This window comes from Schistocerca serialis, chromosome 2 (assembly GCF_023864345.2).
Source record: "Schistocerca serialis cubense isolate TAMUIC-IGC-003099 chromosome 2, iqSchSeri2.2, whole genome shotgun sequence".
In the NCBI taxonomy this organism is placed as follows: domain Eukaryota; kingdom Metazoa; phylum Arthropoda; class Insecta; order Orthoptera; family Acrididae; genus Schistocerca; species Schistocerca serialis.
In genome coordinates, this window is record NC_064639.1 from 428,057,562 (window position 1) to 428,075,976 (window position 18,415).

Consider the following 18,415-nt stretch of genomic DNA (forward strand, 5'->3'; position numbering starts at 1 on the left):
AAATTAAAAGAACGAACCCGATGATCTTTTTTTGACAATAGCAGCAAAGTCAAAACGGACTCCATGGACACTACGAAACGTGTTGACGGACTCAAACGGTTTTGAAATTTGCAGGAATTACTCTGGAAATTGTCCCAAACCGCGAAATCTACAGGTCCAGATTCACAAATGGCAAGGTGACCAAGAGGAAAAATCAATGAAGAGGAGAGGGACAACATGGTGTGAAGAGTGAAAGGAAGCCGATAGGAAGAAAGTGAAAGAAATACGGAGGAAAATGCCTACCTCTGAGAATGGGCTTATGCATAAATAATAATAATAAAATGGATTTCCTACAAGTGTGCGGTTAAACGTGAAGTAAAATGACAATAATAATCCATTGCAGTAAAGTGGTAGACGATTTTCCAAATACTAATCAACTTCACACGTTCATGAAAAACAGAATCCTGTTCATTTAAACTATTCAGAAAATAGTCAAGAGGTCACAATTCCAAAGCTGCCTGCCCCTGTTCTAACGCTCGTGAAAAGTTAGTTCCGACTGGCTCGCAGATTTTAAATTCCACACAGCCTGCAATTTTTCTAGGAACGAATGTTAAAGCGTTCGTGAAACCCGTTGCCGTCCACACTGTATCACACTAATCACGCTAACACCTCTCCAACATCCAAGGTACCTCCATGTTAATCAGGCACAGAATGACCAGGAGGGACTGTTCGCCCACGCTCGTAGCCCTTTGGGTATCACACGAAATCTTACAAAGAACACAAAATAAGTAAAATGGACCACCATTTTAAGAAAAAGTAGTTCAAAACTGGTAAAAGAAGCGCTTTTCTTTCCGTGTCTCCCTTAGAACATGAACAATGCCCTATTCTAATAGTTTATGGATAAGCAATGGAAACGTGAAATTTGCGTTCATTTTCTCAGTATATATGGCAAAGAAATTGTTGTTAATACATGAGAAACAATAAAAATTTCCTGCTCAGTAGAAGCTTCTCTTAGCACGCTGTTTATTGGTTGATTTAGACTTCATGCACCTATTAACCATTTCAGAGAATGAATACCTTTTTTACAAGTCGACTTAACATTTCATTAACCGATTAAGTAATGGCTCGATAAATTATGCATAGGATACATGTGTACATTTCATTTTCTACGTAAGTGTGGACTATCCGATGCTCTGACACATTCACATAATTAAAAAGGTAGTACAGTTCAATAAATAAAATGTATAGACTCGTGTGACTTTCAGTGATCATAGCTAGTTAGTTTTGTCCGCTATCATTCATAACTTGGTTTGAAATATCATATAAAGCGTTCAACAGTTATTAATTTACAATGGTTTGTGCATAATTACTCATTTATAACGCTTGCATAACTTTTGTAGTATTGTTATAATACACATAACATCAAGGTCTCAGTACATGCACCTCAGTGCCTTTCGGAGTACTTTGGAGCTGTGAGCTACTATTTAATTTCAAAGTATTTTGTAGTGTCAGAAAATGGTTCAAATGGCACTGAGCATTATGGGACTTAACATCTGAGGTCGTCAGTCCCCTAGAACTTAGAACTACTTAAACCTCACTAACTTAAGGAATCACACACATTCATGTCCGGACTGTAGCGCCTAGAACCGCTCGGCCACACTGGCTGGCCATTTTATAGCGTCCATTGCATGCCATTTTTCCACAGCAGCCATGCTTACTGCCAGAGTCTCAACCCATACCGTCTAAGATTTGCCGCCAAAATTATTGCCATCGAAGGCCGGCCTTCGCCGGGACCTAATCACCTTAGCCGGCTCATCACAGTGTCACCTCGGCGCCTCAACCCAACATAACCCATGATTTGGATAATTTCACTTTTGTGACAGATTTGCAACTTTCGTGTTACGTCACAACAGATGAAATCGACTATTTTCAGATCTACAAGTTAGAACGTGAACTGGCGCAGATTATTTCATTGTTAAAGTATGTAAAATATAATGACGTGATACCATAAGAGGGATACAGCAGTTCACTCCAAACACTGAAAAAATCAAACTGATAATATATACATAGCTTCACTTTTTACTTTTAAACGTATTTGCTTTGTTGATTTGTAAACGACCGATGTGATGTAAACTCTTTGGGCGCCGAGCATTATCACACAAAGCGCACTCGAGAGTTCTGCCAACTGAGGAGGCGCGGTCGCCAGCTCGTGCGAGGCAGAGCCAAGCCGTCAGACGTCGCAGGTGAGGAGGCAGCTCATCGAAGAGTTCTGCCGACAGACTTGTTTGTCGTGGAAGAGTGGGAGTTGGCAGAGTTTGACTGGAAACACGTACATCTACATAGATTCTCCGCAATCCACAGTATGGGGTTGGGCAGAGGGTACCCCTTACCACTAGCAGTCATTTTCTTTCCTGTTCCACTCGCAAACAGAACGAAGGAAAATCGACTGTCTATATTCCTTCGTATAAGCTCTGTTTTCTCGTATCTTCTCTCCGTGGTCCTTACCCGCAATGTGTGTTGGAGGCATTAGAATCGTTCTGCAACCAGCTTCAGATGGCGGTTCTTTAAATTTCCTCTATAGTTTTCCTCGAAAAGAATATCTTCCCTCCAGGGATTTCTGTTCCGGTGTAACGATAAGCGACGGCACGAAGATTTAAAACGTAAAAGCAGAGAACGCTGTGAGATGAGGTCAGCTGACTAACACCGCTCCACGACAGAAGCGGCCTCTATACGAAGAGAATATAAGCGCCGGTCCTGCCAGCCTAAGGCACAGTAGAGGGACAGGCAGAAGAGGCACACTACAAGAGCCGTCGACCTCACTGTTATACTGAGACAAGTGCCTTATATTAATTGCTTGTATGGACACTGTATATAGTGAAGGACACTGTTTGCATGTCGCCCACCGCTTGCGACAACTCGTTGTAAATCCAAAGTATTGTCAATCTTCTTTATTGTAATAAAAACTATTTATATGATTTGCTTTAATTGTTGTATAGTAATCTGAGGAAGCAGCATCCTTTCGGCACCATACAATTCCCTCTTGAGTTACTGAAAATGTTCGTAACACTTGCGTGTTGGTCGAACCTGCCTGTGACAAGCGCAGCAGTTCGCCTCTGAATTGCTTCGATGTCTTACTTTAATCCGAAACACTCGAGCTATACTCAAGAATAGGTCGCACTAGCGTCCTATATGTGGTATCCTTTAGGATGAACCACACTATCCGGTAATTCTCCCAATAAAACGAAGTCGACTATTCGTCTTCCCTACCACAGTCCGTACATGCTCCTACCACTTCATTTTGCTTTACAACGGTACGCCAATATGTTTAAACGATGTGAGTGTGTCAAGTAGGACATTAAAAATGCTGTATCCGAAAATTACGGGTTTTTTCCCTGCTCATACGCATTAACTTACATTTTTCCACATTTAGGGCTAGCTGTCATTCAATAACTAGAAATTTTGTCTAAGTCATCCTGTTTCCTACAGTCACTCAACTTCGACTCCTTGCCGTACACCACAGCATTATCAGCAAACAACTTTAGATAGCCACCCACCCTGTCCTCCGAATCATTTATATGTATATAGTCATAGTGCACTTCCCTGGGACACTTATGAGGATACTCTTGTCGCGTGTCGGCGGCGGTCCTTACTGCCACTGTGAAAACATGCGGCCGCCTAACGGACGTTTCAGAATTACATTCATAATAGAAAGGGCATAAAAGACAATACCTATGAAAAACGTAAGCATCCTACATAAAAAGTCTCACTGAGATAAAACAAGTCACCTTAAGTCAACGAAGTGAAATGATCACATGGCACCATTATCTGGCAGCGTCTGGGGTTTTTCAGCCGCCTTTTGCAAGCCTTTCTACTTGACGATTTTGTATCCCGCCTGGAAGGCGGCGCTTGGATCAGCTCCTGAAATCTGTAACATAGGCCGAATGTAGGAAGCGAGTAGGAGCGGGTGAAGTAAAGCTTTCGGTACCACAAGTAAAGTAAAGGTGAATTTACCATAGTCCAACCCGAATTATGCACTTGAATACATAACTTGGTACAGGTGAGCACGTAGGTGCGAAGTCTTAGACCCGTCGTAACCGATACAAAGTCTCTATAGCAAGCTAATCTGAAGCGATGTTTCCCGGCCGTCTGCACTTGATGAAATGGGGCAGAAAGTGGAGCGGCGCTCGTAGAGCTCCACAGCGTCGGCCAGAGGGCGCTGTGGTCGGCGTGGATCGTCCGCTCTCGTAGTGCCAACCTCTTAGCTTGCACCCACGCTGTGGCATCGTAGCTATCGATACCACAGACGATACTTCGGCTTCTTTTGCATCGATGAACATGAGTTGAAACGATTGGGGCAACACAAACACCCAGTTCCTGACCTGACTGGGATTCGAATGTGGGGCCCCGTAAAATAGAGGTGAAAATGCTAACCACCAGATTGCAAGCTGCGAACTTCGTAGCACAATTAGTTGAGGAGTTACAAAGCGTAAAGATGCACATATTATTATAACTGAGGAAAATTAATAACTTATTGTGTTTAAGGTGCAGAGCAGAGAGATTCAAAAGAAGTATATTATAACATATATAATTTTATTGGTGTTTCTCCATTTTTACAAGTAATTTTAGTCCAGATAATTATAAAACGAATGAATCATAGTAAAGCAGAGACAACTATGAATAGATTGACTTGCCACAAGCTGAAGGGCGCAGTCTGACTCGAGAAAATCGGCATTACGTCGCCTCAAAAAACATGACCGCAACTGCAAACCCCCAAAATTATGTCTAGAATAGAACCGTCTTCCAGTAAGACCTATCGAAAAAAATGATTACCGTATACCATTTATAAATAATTTTCCTTTGTGCAACTTTTATATTGCAGAACACGATTTCAATACACTCACAGCTGTCGCCTATGGCCCAGCCATCAACCACACCGCAGTGTACCACAGGCTGCCAAACTAACTGTGCGCCAGCAACACACCCGTTGAGGTCACACCCAAGCAGCCACCACCGTACCATGTAGCACTACGTTCGCCGTAAACTGTGCTATATCGCCTCCGCGTGTCATGTGACACCATCATCCTTTCCTGGTATTCTTCCGCCGCAAGAATTCACAGGATGCCGCCTGGCTACTCCCAAGTCTGTTGGCATCGGGAGCAAATAGTTCATCGTTCTCTGGGTTTAACGCTAACCGCTAGGCGGACCCTCAGTCAGAGTTCCATTCACCAAGCACACAGTACGCTGCGGGCTTAACACCAGCCACGCCCATGGCCCGCAAATGGAGGTAGCTGCCTTCCATATTGCATCCAAATCTCCGAGTCATCGCGAATGCATCAACCGTGGACTATATCTACAGGTGAACATTTTCTGGATACGTCAGTGATACCATATTAGGACAGACCAGTATACTTAATGATAGTGGCCAGCTAAAACTATATGGTTTAAACCATCTATGAAACTGTCACTGTCTGTTGTCTAATTCATATCAGATCAGGACGATATTTTACTTGTGCTATTTTTGAAGCTGCTTTACTTTGAAAAATATTGATGTCCTACGTAAGTAAAGACACATTGTTCTTTGTCTACTGAGCATGCGCATTCGTTAGTAGTACGTAATACCAGCAATTGAACTTAACAAAACGTGGTACAGCCCATACGAAAAATATAAATAACACAAAATTTATAAAAACACCACGAGATGTGCATTGGAAAGGAGGATAAATTAATCTGTATCACATATTTGTAGATTGAAAGTCTTATAAAGCGCGAAGCAACATTTACATTGAATGGTAGTGAGGGAAGATCACCTCAGCAACAAATAGGGGTGAGAAACGCGTTAACGGGCACAGCCGCAGACGGTCACAATGAAAGGTGGCTACACTGAGCCACTGCGCCAGAGATTGCGCCAAAGAGTACTATTAAGCCGCCTCCACAGTGCTTGGAGAGAGCCGCCTACTGTATTTTATATATTAGGTTATTGAAAGGTCAGTGCAAAGCCAAAATTTTAACTAATTATGTGATATTTAGGTATTAATATTATCTTTTGTTTTGTCTGTATTTTTGTGGACGAATTTGGTGGTATTTTCACCACCAATGCTGGCAAAAATACCATCAAATTCTGGCCTGTGGAGGAGGGGAATATGAAATGTGGCTACACTGAGCCACTGCGCCAGAGATTGCACCAAAGAGTACTATTAAGCCGCCTCCACAGTGCCTGTTAAGAACTCGCAGCAGTCAGTGTGTGGGCAGAGCTCGTAGTAGTGAGTGCGTGGGCAGAGCTCGTAGAAGACAGTTCGTGTTGAGATGTGCGAGTGAGCAAGGCTTGTCGAGATGTTGTAGTAAGGAGTGCTTGTTCCATGTTTTATCCAGTTATTTGATGGGAGAGATAGCAGATGTTATTCTAATGAAGATATTGTAACGATCAGAGTGCTTTTCGTCAATATATATGAAGTTAAATATTGCGTGTTTTTTCATTATTTCCATGTTTTAAATAATGCGTCATGACAGGTTCAGTCAACAAAGCATCTGGCTTGTGTTCTTGTATTAGAGTGTAATTCTGGTTTTCTTGAGTAATTATGGTATTTTTATTTCCTTAGTTACTTCTGTATAAATGGTATTTAAAATTCTTGTCTTGTTGAAGAAGAACTGTGCCAGATGTGCGTTGAGTCATACTACCACATATAGAACAGCTACACTTGTGCTTTGTTGGTTTAGTAGGTTTTATAGTTGCTGGGGACTTAATTAATTAACTGTGTTTACGAAAATTTTCTTTCATTGTTTGTTGCAGTCAGATTGCGTAATAATAATAGTCAGGGCCAACCGTTTACGAGAATAGCGTAATCGGACAGACAGCTACGAAAAATTTAAAAAGTATTTTCAATCATATTTAATTAAGACCCCATTATTAATACCTAAATATCACATAATTAGTTAAAATTTTGGCTTTGCACTGACCTTTCAATAACCTAATATATGAAATACAGTAAGCAATACGAATTTTTTCATACATGTGGCTTTACATAATAGTTTACACAATACACAAAAAAATCAGTTTATACAAATGTTCACATAAAATGCTTTCAATGATTAGTTTATACAAAAAAAGACACCAACAGGTGACATCTTTTCAGTAGAAGCAGTCCATCAGTGGCACCCAGAAAAGTTTAGCAGGTACGCCCAGCAACATAAATATTGCGTGTTTTTTCATTATTTCCATGTTTTAAATGATGCGTCATGACAGGTTCAGTCAACAAAGCATCTGGCTTGTGTTCTTGTATTAGAGTTTAATTCTGGTTTCCTTACGCAATTGTAGTATTTGTAATTTTTTTTTTATCACGTCAGTATAGTGGTATTTAAAATTTCTTGTCTTGTTGAAGAAGAACCGTGCCAGATGTGTACGTTGAGTCACACTCCCACATACAGAACAGTTACTCTTGTGCTTATTGGTTTCGTAGGTTTTATAGTTGCTGGGGACTTAATTAATTAATTGTGTTAACGAAAATTTTCATTTCATTCTTTGTTGTTGTTCTAAGCAGTCAGATTGCGTAATAATAATAGTCAGGGCCAACCGATTACGAGACACAGCGTAATCGGACTTACAGCTACTAAAAATTTAAAAAGTATTTTCATCATATTTAATTAAGCCCCCATGCAACAATAGTGAGTGTTTCGAAATGAGTCGCGAGTTGGCCACACTAGAACTGTGAAAAACGCAGCTAATGTTTTCGATAAATTTTGATGGAGCTAGGTCGAACGTCTCATAGATATTCCGACTGCAGTTAGAAATATTTCGTGTCTCACTGATACCTGAAAAATTTTCTACTATCGCTGAAGTTCCAATTATTTCTGACAGTCGTGGATCTTAGAATTATGGAAGTTTGTAGAGACTTCCGCTTTTTGTAGGCTGTTCTTGACTTTAACAAATTTCGAATGAAATAGAAAACACAATATATTCATGTGAAGTGGGGACATGGCAGCAAAAGAACGTTGATTAGTGACTGCTGAAAGTGCATGGGATTCGCATTGTGCTATTGTGTTGAGGAACAAATAAAATACAGTGGATTTAGTTTATAGTTTCATTTGAACATCTTGGATAATAACTGCTTGGCTGCTCGCGTGAATAATTTATGTTACGACCGGTTTCGTAGCCTGAAAGCTACACATCAGTTTGAATATGGTGAATCATGACATTAAAGTTGCAATATGGATGGACTCGAACATTCCTTCTCTATGAATAAATCGGTCCATGTTGCAAATTTAATGTCGTGATTCTCAAAATTCAATCTGATGATGCGAGCACGAAAACGGTCGTCAAATAAATTATTTACAAGCGCAGCTAGGCGCTTATTGTTCAAGATGTCTACTTATGGCTGCAGTTGTCCCTCATAAAAGACAGTGCGTTCCGTTTGGAGATTCCTTCCACCACATTTTATCAAGGAAAGTGTCGCAGTTTCCAAGATTAATGACGGATTTCAGTTGACATGAAAATGAAAGCGCACCGCTCCTGTCTGTGCTGCTAGACACTAATAGCTATTAGAGCCAAATATTATAATCCCCCATTGAGAGAGGGGCTGTAAGCTCGTACCGATAACGGGCGAAAGTGCTAATTTGTTATTGAAATTTAGTGTTTCCGTCTATAAAAATACACTGTTTGCAAAACAAACAACTGAACAATCACTGATGTCTTCACTACCATCGAAATGTCGTTCTTTACAGAACATAGTAGTGCCGGCTGGAGTGCACGTTATGGAAAGCCTGTTACTCAATTATTCGGATAGATATTATGGTCTTGTGTAGATCGTTTGAATTTATAGAGCACTGTTGCAATATCTACAGGGTGTTACAAAAAGGTGCGGCCAAACTTTCAGGAAACATTCCTCACACACAAAGAAAGAAAATATGTTATGTAGCCATGTGTCCGGAAACGCTTACTTTCCATGTTAAGCCGGCCGGTGTGGCCGTGCGGTTCTAGGCGCTTCAGTCTAGAACCGCGTGGCCGCTACGGTCGCAGGTTCGAATCCTGCCTCGGGCTTGGATGTGTGTGGTGTCCTTAGGTTAGTTAGGTTTAAGTAGTTCTAAGTTCTAGGGGACTGATGACCACAGATGTTAAGTCCCATAGTGCTCAGAGCCATTTGAACCATTTTTTCCATGTTAGAGCTCATTTTATTACTTCTCTTCAAATCACATTAATCATGGAATGGAAACACACAGCACCAGAACATACCAGCGTGACTTCAAACACTTTGTTACAGGAAATGTTCAAAATGTCCTCAGTTAGCAAGGATACATGCATCCACCCTCCGTCGCGTGGAATCCCTGATGCGCTGATGCAGCCCTGGAGAATGGCGTATTGTATCACAGCCGTCCACAATACGAGCACGAAGAGTCTCTACATTTGGTACCGGGGTTGCGTAGACAAGAGCTTTCAAATGCCCCATAAATGAAAGTCAAGAGGGTTGAGGTCAAGAGAGCATGGAGACCATGGAATTGGTCCGCCTCTACCAATCCATCGGTCACCGAATCTGTTGTTGAGAAGCGTACGAACACTTCGACTGAAATGTGCAGGAGCTCCATTGTGCATGAACCACATGTTGTGTCTCCCTTTAAAGGCACATGTTCTAGCAGGACAGGTAGAGTATCCCGTATGAAATCATGATAACGTGCTCCATTGAGCGTAGCTGGAAGAACGAAACTAAAATGAGCTCTAACATGGAACACATGTCCACACAACATATTTTCTTTATTTGTGTGTGAGGAATGTTTCCTGAAAGTTTGGCCGTACCTTTTTGTAACACCCTGTATAACTGGAAGTTCAGGTCCTCAGAGTTGTTACTGCGATTATTTGGTTACGGGTTAAAATACCTCTAGAGCATTTGAATTCGGGTAGCTGGAAAGAGCGCAATTAAGTAATTTGAGCCGATAATGGACGGCGAACAATGTAGGTGAAATGGTACGAGAGGAATTGCGTCTTCTGGAGGCAGTTTGCGCCCAGCGTGCGAGCGCCTGCGTGGCTACTGTAGAGGGCGAGTGCGGCGAGGCCCCTGGCATCGGGGACCCATTCATGCGAGCGGGCGATAAAAGCGTCACAGGGTGGTGGGGCGGTGGCGGCAGAGGAGGGGTGGAGGAAGGTGGCGTAGGGGAGCTGAGTAGGCGGCCAGGCAGCGGGCAGCGGCCAGGGCTCGCTTTATTGCCGCGGAATCACTCGGCGCGGCGCTGCACGCCTAACGACGCGATTATCCGCGCAGATGAGGTGCTCCACGTTGGAAGCGTCTCTCACCTCCCTAGGTAGGCGCCGCCTTGACTGCGGTTACCTCGGGAAGCGCTTTCGTTTAGGCGAGTAAAGGGCGTCGTAAAACCTGTTTGGTTTACGGGTGGCGTTACAGGTGGATCGTCTGCTGAGGCGCGCTCACGCTCAGGTGAGACACGAAACACCAATTCTGACCGTTGAGACTCTACCCCCGCATTCTCCCTCTGCCCCCCTCCCTCTTTTACTTACCCTTAACTGTGATGCGGTGGTATTTCAGAAAGTGATACTTGTTTCGTGAGGGGGCTCACTTTATCTGCATGAGGGGGCTCACTTTATCTGCACGAGAACCAAGGCATTTCATTGCCTTAACTAAGACTACAACAGCTTCGCAGTTTTACTTAGTAAAGACTCTTAGGGTGCAAAATGAAACATTTATTGTTATAAAGCAGCGTAAACCATGTGTTTCATGTAATTTCCGTGATTTTCTAATGACTGAAATCTTCTAGGTTTATAATTTATATAAAACAGCTACCAGCCACATGTATGGTTTAAAAAGGTTTATTCTCTTCAGACCATGACCGGTTTCGGATTTTTCTTTACAAATCCATATTCAGATGGCAGTTTTTTTATATAAATTATAAACCTTAAGTACAACAGCCACGTTTCTCAACATGTCGACTTTCGACAAAATAGCGTGAAATCTTCTAGTTACGCAGGAGCTGAATATTTCATTTTCCGTACGACTGTCCTGGTCGTTTTCTTTGGGTTCAGAGAGTGTTAATCTTACTTGTACTCACCTTACGGACTGATTTGACCCCGAAAACGTGACACACGCCTGACGTTGCAAACAGTGTGAGTGCATAATTGTAAAATATTTATTTACGATGTACATTAGTTGTAGGCGTGGAAGTTATAAGCAAGCGTAACGAGCTGGGGCAGAGGGTTTTTCGGAAATTAAAGGAAAGGAAAAATGATACACCAAGAGGAGCACTGTAGGGTCAGAAACTGAAACAACTTAATTCCCAAAATCCGATGTACTTTCACGGACCAGCCACCTTCTAGCCTCAAATGGCTTTCATAATCGATCTTTCTCTATCCTTGTTTATCAAAAGAGATCATTACCTAAATAGATTAATTACTCACAGAAAACAAATGAGCTCTTTCTAGTGGAGCTCGCTGTACTATGTATGTACTGCGTAATATGTATGTGAGGCCGTCTGAAGAGCGCAAATGACTAAAAACAAGTCATGTAGTTTCGGCAAAATGAATAGCACTATTCTCGAAAATAAATTTTGGGTTAATATTTTGATGTTATAGACACACGAGGACATTATATGTCGCACTGTGTATGAAGAGCTTATTTCAATAATGGTACAAGTCCATTTTTGTTCATTCTGAGATATAGAGTCCCAAAGTGAAATGAGCGCTGAAAAATCTGCAGTTGAGATTCCAGAAATATTCAACCATATGGCTTCTTGCTAGAGATGAACCTTTCTTTCTGTTTGTTTGGATCATTAATTTCAGAAGCATTATAGGCAGAAAAGTGTAGGTAATGGACTTGTACCACTATTGAAATAAACCGTTCATATCTACACATACATCTGTATATACGTTATATCAATAGTGGATTGATAAATTCCCTGTAGCGGGGGCGCAACGACGTCTGCAACAATCTGACGGCTGGATTCACTGTCATCGATCATCCTCCGTAGAGTCCTGACTTGGCCACATCCGATTTTCATCAGTTTCTAAAACTTAAAGAACACTTCGAGAGCTTCACTTTGATAGAGATGAAGCGGCGCAAGCAGAGATGAGGTTGTGGAGCTACTTTGTGCAACTGTAACTGCTTCGTGTTAAGTTTTTATCCGTTGCTACTCACTATTTCCTTTTTATTCTTATACTGTAAATAGATCGGCAAACTGGTCTGTCATTGGGGGAAAGGTGTTCCTCACCTGGGTGACTATCTCTTGAAATAAATATGTAAACATGAGGAATAAAGATATAGAAAGTTAATAAGGTTTATTTTTTAAAAAAGCTTTACAAGCTTTCACCTAAACTATTCGGAGGCATTACTTTTCAGTACAACCTCGTACGCCAAATGTGACGAGCAGAAAATTGTATGCAGAATATAGAGAATGAAAGGTACTGTGGCAGCCATAAAGTGGAGAAGAGATGGCAGAAATGATAAATATATTTATATTTATATATGTTATCCACGCAGTACAAGCAGAAGTCCTACACTTCCAGGACCACCGCGGTCGACACCACTTCCAGAGTCAGTTTATCACTCATCTTCTTAAGAGCCAAGACAATTATCGAACGTTCATAGGATCAACATGCGCTTGGTTTTAAGACGTTTTTCTTATATTTAAATCGATTCACCTCTCGCAAATCTTTGTGTATATTGAAAGTACTACGTGTTAAGCTGCGAACTAAGAAGAGTTATTTTATAATTTTAAACACTCATAGTGTACCTTTTACTTTTCCATCATTTGATTCTATCAGATAAACAAGAGATAACAACAGATTCACCGTACCAAGACATGCGTGTTACACTCTCTGAGCTGTTCCTCCAAATTTGTTGATAAAATCTACTTTCTGAAGCTTACTATCATTTTCAGGAAAGCATATTGTCATGTTGTTGCGTTTAACAGTAAATTTATACAATACGTTTCTGTTACAAACTACTATTTTTTATCATTAAACAAGAGGCAATAACCAAAAACATAGGATTCGAAACCCATCTACCTCGATGGCCAAATTGTAACTTAGTCATACTGACGGAAGAGATGCTAGAAAAGCAACAGAGGGCAGAAATTGTGGAAACATCTTACAAGAACAAGGCTTGCTTGGACACCAAGATAAAGTATTGTGGGCCTTGGGCGAAATAGCAGAGCTGGATAATTGTGAGCGAAAACAAAACGGATTATCGTTGACGTGGGTTGTGCGAGATGTGCATCAGTAAATAGACTAGAACAAGAAACGAAGAGATTAATTCGTCCAGACTGATAGCAAAGAAAAAATATCAGCCAGAACGATAGAGTTGTATACACCTGCACGAATTCACAGAACTGTGAAAGCGTAGACAGAAATAGAATAACCGCTTGGAGAGAAGGGATGACAACCGGTTAAACAAATGATGCTGCACTGCCCTGAGGGAAAGAATAATACGTAGATACTTTCTAGGAGACGGAACGAAATGTGAATCCCCCTATTTCCTGAAGTCATGAAGAACAAGAAGAATGTGAAAAATTGAATATGAATGAGTTTCTTAACATGAAACAGTTTCTTTTATAACAAATTATTTTTTTGATATGGACAAGTTTCTTTTTGCATCTTGTCAACGACTAGCTAGAAACGATACCATGATTATAAATGGTATGGTTCCCATTTTCTGCAACATCTATTTTTCGTTACAAAAATATTCTGCAGTTAATCTGAATGTACAGTAGCTGCAATCTACATCGATCGGAATTGTAGAGCTTATAGCAATATTCGTGGTCTCACGGTAGCGTTCTCGCTTTCCGAGCACGAGGTCCCGGGTTCGATTCCCGGCGGGGTCAGGAAGTTTCGCCTGCTTCGAGATGACTGGATGTTGTTGTGTCGTCTTCATGATCATCATTCATCCCCATTACGGTCGGAGGGAGGCCATGGCAAACCACCTCCGCTAGAACCTTGCTTAGTACAGCGGCGCGGGTCTCCCGCATCGACCCCTATGCTCTGTCAAGGAACATGGGACTTCATCATCATCATAGCAACATTCAACCGCAACGTAATGCGCCGGCAGAGCAGAGTAGAAGATTCAGTGGAGCTACTTTGTATAGCTGAAACTACTCCGTGTTAAGCTTTTGTTCGTTGCTATTCACTATTTTCTTTTTCTTTTTGTACTGTAAATGAATTAAGTCGAGCACTAAAGAGTTCGGCACTATGGGACGAAGAACCTGTTCCTGCATAAACAAGACTATGCCAATTTATGTATGTTTATCGTTAAGTTAACTGGCTTCGGTCTTTTCTTCCACGAAACGTAACAGCTACCTGTCTAACAAATTATTATACAAGAGTAATGGCTTTTACTTACAGACTGCAAGAAGGTGCAAAGGAAATTGTCGTAAACGGAGAAGAACATGACGAGTCCACGGGGCTCTTTAGGAGCATGCATTACGGTCTAAAGATTCTTTCAAATTTAGATGTTTCGCTCATCACCAATGAAACGGTGGTACTTGACGCAAGATTAACCATAACGAATTCTGGTGGTAAAAGTGATTTTCAGGTGCATATTTTGTCTGTAATTATAAGAGTATATAGGAAACATTACGGATCAAGAGACTGTGAAGCAGTGTCCTTGACTGGATCGTCATGCTCTGCACAGTGTTATACGGAGCGAAAGCATGTGGCACGACTGGCGACGCTCCTAACAGCACATTTTAATTTCGGTGTTCGTCTGACACGGCGGCTCATTCTCTACCACTCATTTCATACCGCTCCACAACAACACAGACAAATATGTTGCACAAGCTGTCAAAACAGTTATTCACTCGATGTACGAATCTAAATCTACTTACATTATGTACGTCGCAATACTGATAAAAATAGGGGTAAGCTGTTGCGGAAGGTGGGTAATATACAATATGTACAGGAATCAAGAGGGAACAATACGAGTGAGGCAACAATAACAGTGAAAGACTAGGACGAATTGCTCGGATTAAAAAGGATGTATGACAGGGATGTGGTCTTTCGCCCCTGCTGTTCAAACTGTACGTCGAAGAAGTAATAACAGAAGTAAAAGAAACGTTCAAGAGTGGAATTAAAAAACAAGGTTAAAGGTTATCGATGTTAAGATTCGCTGATTATATCGCTATCCTCAACGAAAGTGAAGAAGAATTACATGATCTGTTGAGTGGAATGAACAGTCTGATGAGTACAGAGTATGAACTGAGGGTAAGTCGAAGAAAGACGAAAGTAATGAGAAGTAGCAGACACGAAAACAGTGAGAAATTTAACATCGTAACTGGTGATCACGCAGTAGATGAAGTTAATCATTGTGCTACTTAGGCAACTAAATTATCCATGATGGACGGAGCAAGGACATAAAAAGCAGACTAAAACTGGCAAAAGAGGCACTCCTGGCCAAGATAAGTCTACTAACATCAAACATTGGTCTTACATTGACGACGAAATTTTTGAGAATGAATGTTTGAAGCACATTATTATATGGCAGTGAGACATGGACTGTGGGAAAACCGGAACAGAAGTGAATAGAAGCATCTGAGATGTGGCGCTACAGAAGAATGCTGAAAATTAGGTGGACTGATAAAGTAAGGAATGAGGAGGTTCACACAGAATCGGAGAGGAAAGGAGTATACGGAAAACACTGGCAAGAAGAAGAGACAGGATAACAGGACATCCGTAAAGACGACAGGGAATAACTTCCATGGTACTATAGGGAACTGTAGAAGGTAAAAGCTGTAAAGGGAGACAGAGATTGGCATATATTCACCAAATAATTGAAGACGTAGGTTGCAAATGCTACTCTGATGAGAGGAATTCGTGGCGGGACGTATCAAATCAGTGAAAAGACTGCTGAATCAAAACAATGGACGTCCGAAAGCACAGGAAATCGAATACTTCTTCAGAGATATAAAAACTGACTATAATGATCGTGCTGGCATACGCCTATCCATAGCGAGCAATGGAGTATTTGTGTAGTCAATTAATGACGCCGTGTGTGATAGAAATCTAAATGACACTAGGTGTTGCCTCAAGTTCCGTTATTCGTTGCAAAATTCGGAGACAGAGGCGGGAATATGCACCTGAGAGACCACAACAGGCCGGATAACGGCGACTTCAAGGTCATCCATGTGGACTCTATCCCTTCACAGCAGTCCGAGATTCCTACACTCTTGACATTGCTCATTGGTCATAAAGTGTCATCTGAGTGACGCTGGATTTTGAACTTAAATATCTGAATCTGCGATCCAGAAAGAAGCAATAGAAAAATATAGTAAAAATCACGAATTTAGGGTCACATAATGACTGGGACTAATAGTTCAACCACAGTACTCACTAGAAAAGCCACTATGGCATTACTCAGCGTAGGTAAATTATAAAGAACCATTAAACAGTCAAGGCGAAAAGAACGAAAATATAAAATAGGGAGCCGGGGACAAAAGAGAAGAACATCTCGAAGTAGTTCTTACGTTATGTATTCATGAACATTCCAACTGTTAATAGCACTGGACGAATAAGAAACCGATAAAACTAGCGTTGTAACAGTAATGCAGTCAGGAACATCCCAACTGCTATTGGTACTGGACGAATAAGAAACTGATAACACAAGCGTTGAAACATTGCCTACAAAAACGCACAATACAGAGAACTCCACAAACAAAAAAGAAATCTGATAACGATAAAAACCAAAACTCTGTATATAATGTAAACTACTGAGATAAGAAGTAGTTTCTCGGTATTTTTATTTAACAGAACGGTAAAGCATGCTAATAGTTCTCTTATCTGTGTCACACCATTGCTATCTCGTTCAGCTTTATGAAGAGGTGCAGGCGGCAATCTGATACGCCTGCCAGCAACTAGTTGGATATCTACCACAACGAAGAGGTGATGATAACAAAATACGGGAAGCAATATGGGTAAACACAGCGCAAAAGTGTTGGAAAGTCAAAGCCAGTGGCATAGCGGCTGTCGCCCTTCAGTGTATAAATGAATGCATCACTTATGATACCAGTAACTGCTAAAATTTCTGTTACTGACATGCTACACCTAACGTAGACTTGGGGTAGGGGACAATGTAATACCTTGGAACACTTTTCAAATTTCCGCCTCCAGCCAGCCCTGTAATTTCAATATGTTTTATTATCGCATTTTGGAATGACAGCATTCACTTTATGTTTGCTGCAGCCTTTTTTGAAACTACAAAAAATGCTCTGTAAAAGTAAAGTTTTTCCAAAAGTAAAAACTGTTTCAACGTACACCGTAGTCATGTACCTAGGAACAATTTTCTATTCAAATTTACAAGTGTTACAATCGAGAAAATATTGCAAATATTGTGTTTAAATGTTTGTCTGTATCATTATTGCTTTACTACATACTAATAACCAGTAATGAAAGCAGATTAAGAAATAATATTATCAAATTCCAATTACAAGTTAAAAACATTTTGAAAGAGAAGCAATGGCAACTAAAAGGAATGAGTAATTGTTAGGACACAACAAAAAGTCAGTTCATTCGCAAACATCATGTTTTCCATGACAAAAAACCGCCTTCTATTGCAAGGCAGAAGATGGGGCACGCTTGATGAAGCATGTCTAACCGTCCACGCGTTATGTAACTAGTTTCAAAAATACAAAGAGCCTTACTCGTCATAAAACTCTGTAACAATGAATCAACAATATCCACCAAATAGCTTTAATGTAATTATAAGTGGCAATCGAAGAGTTTCCGTTCCAAGGCAGCAAAGTCCAGAATCGGTATGCCTATCAGACAAAATCTCCGTGTGGCAGTTAATCTCGGATAGTCCCGGCGGAGGTTCGAGTCCTCCCTCGGGCATGGGTGTGTGTGTTTGTCCTTAGGATAATTTAGGTTAAGTAGTGTGTAAGCTTAGGGACTGATGACCTTAGCAGTTAAGTAGCATTAGATTTCACACACATTTAAACTTTTTTTTTTTTTGACTGATGAGCTTAGCAGGAAAGTCCCATAAGATTTCACACACATTTGAACATTTTTGAGCAGTTAACCCAACAGCGCACCGGGTTGAAGATACCCCCTTGGTAAATATCCGTGTACCGCTGCGAGAAGATGTCCGTAACTTCCAGACGCACATTCTCGTCCGACAGGAATCGTCGATCCTTTAATGCTTTTTTTAAGGGACCGAAGGCGTGATAACTTCATGGTGAGAGATCAGTACTATAGGGTTGGTGCTCTTGTGTCCCCCACTGAAATTGCCGTAACTTCTGCTGTACGACGTTTGTGCGCGCGTTATCATGAAGCAGCACGGAACTTGGCTCACCATTCCACAATGGTGGGTTTAGACGGACATGCTGCCCTGCACACATTTCTCGTTCTCCGATTGTTGTCTACGGGTGTTTACACTTTGGCAACCAAGAAAATAAACAAGACGTTGGTTTTGTTTCGACGTATATTATAATAACTTCGCCGTATTTCACGCTTCCACATTTA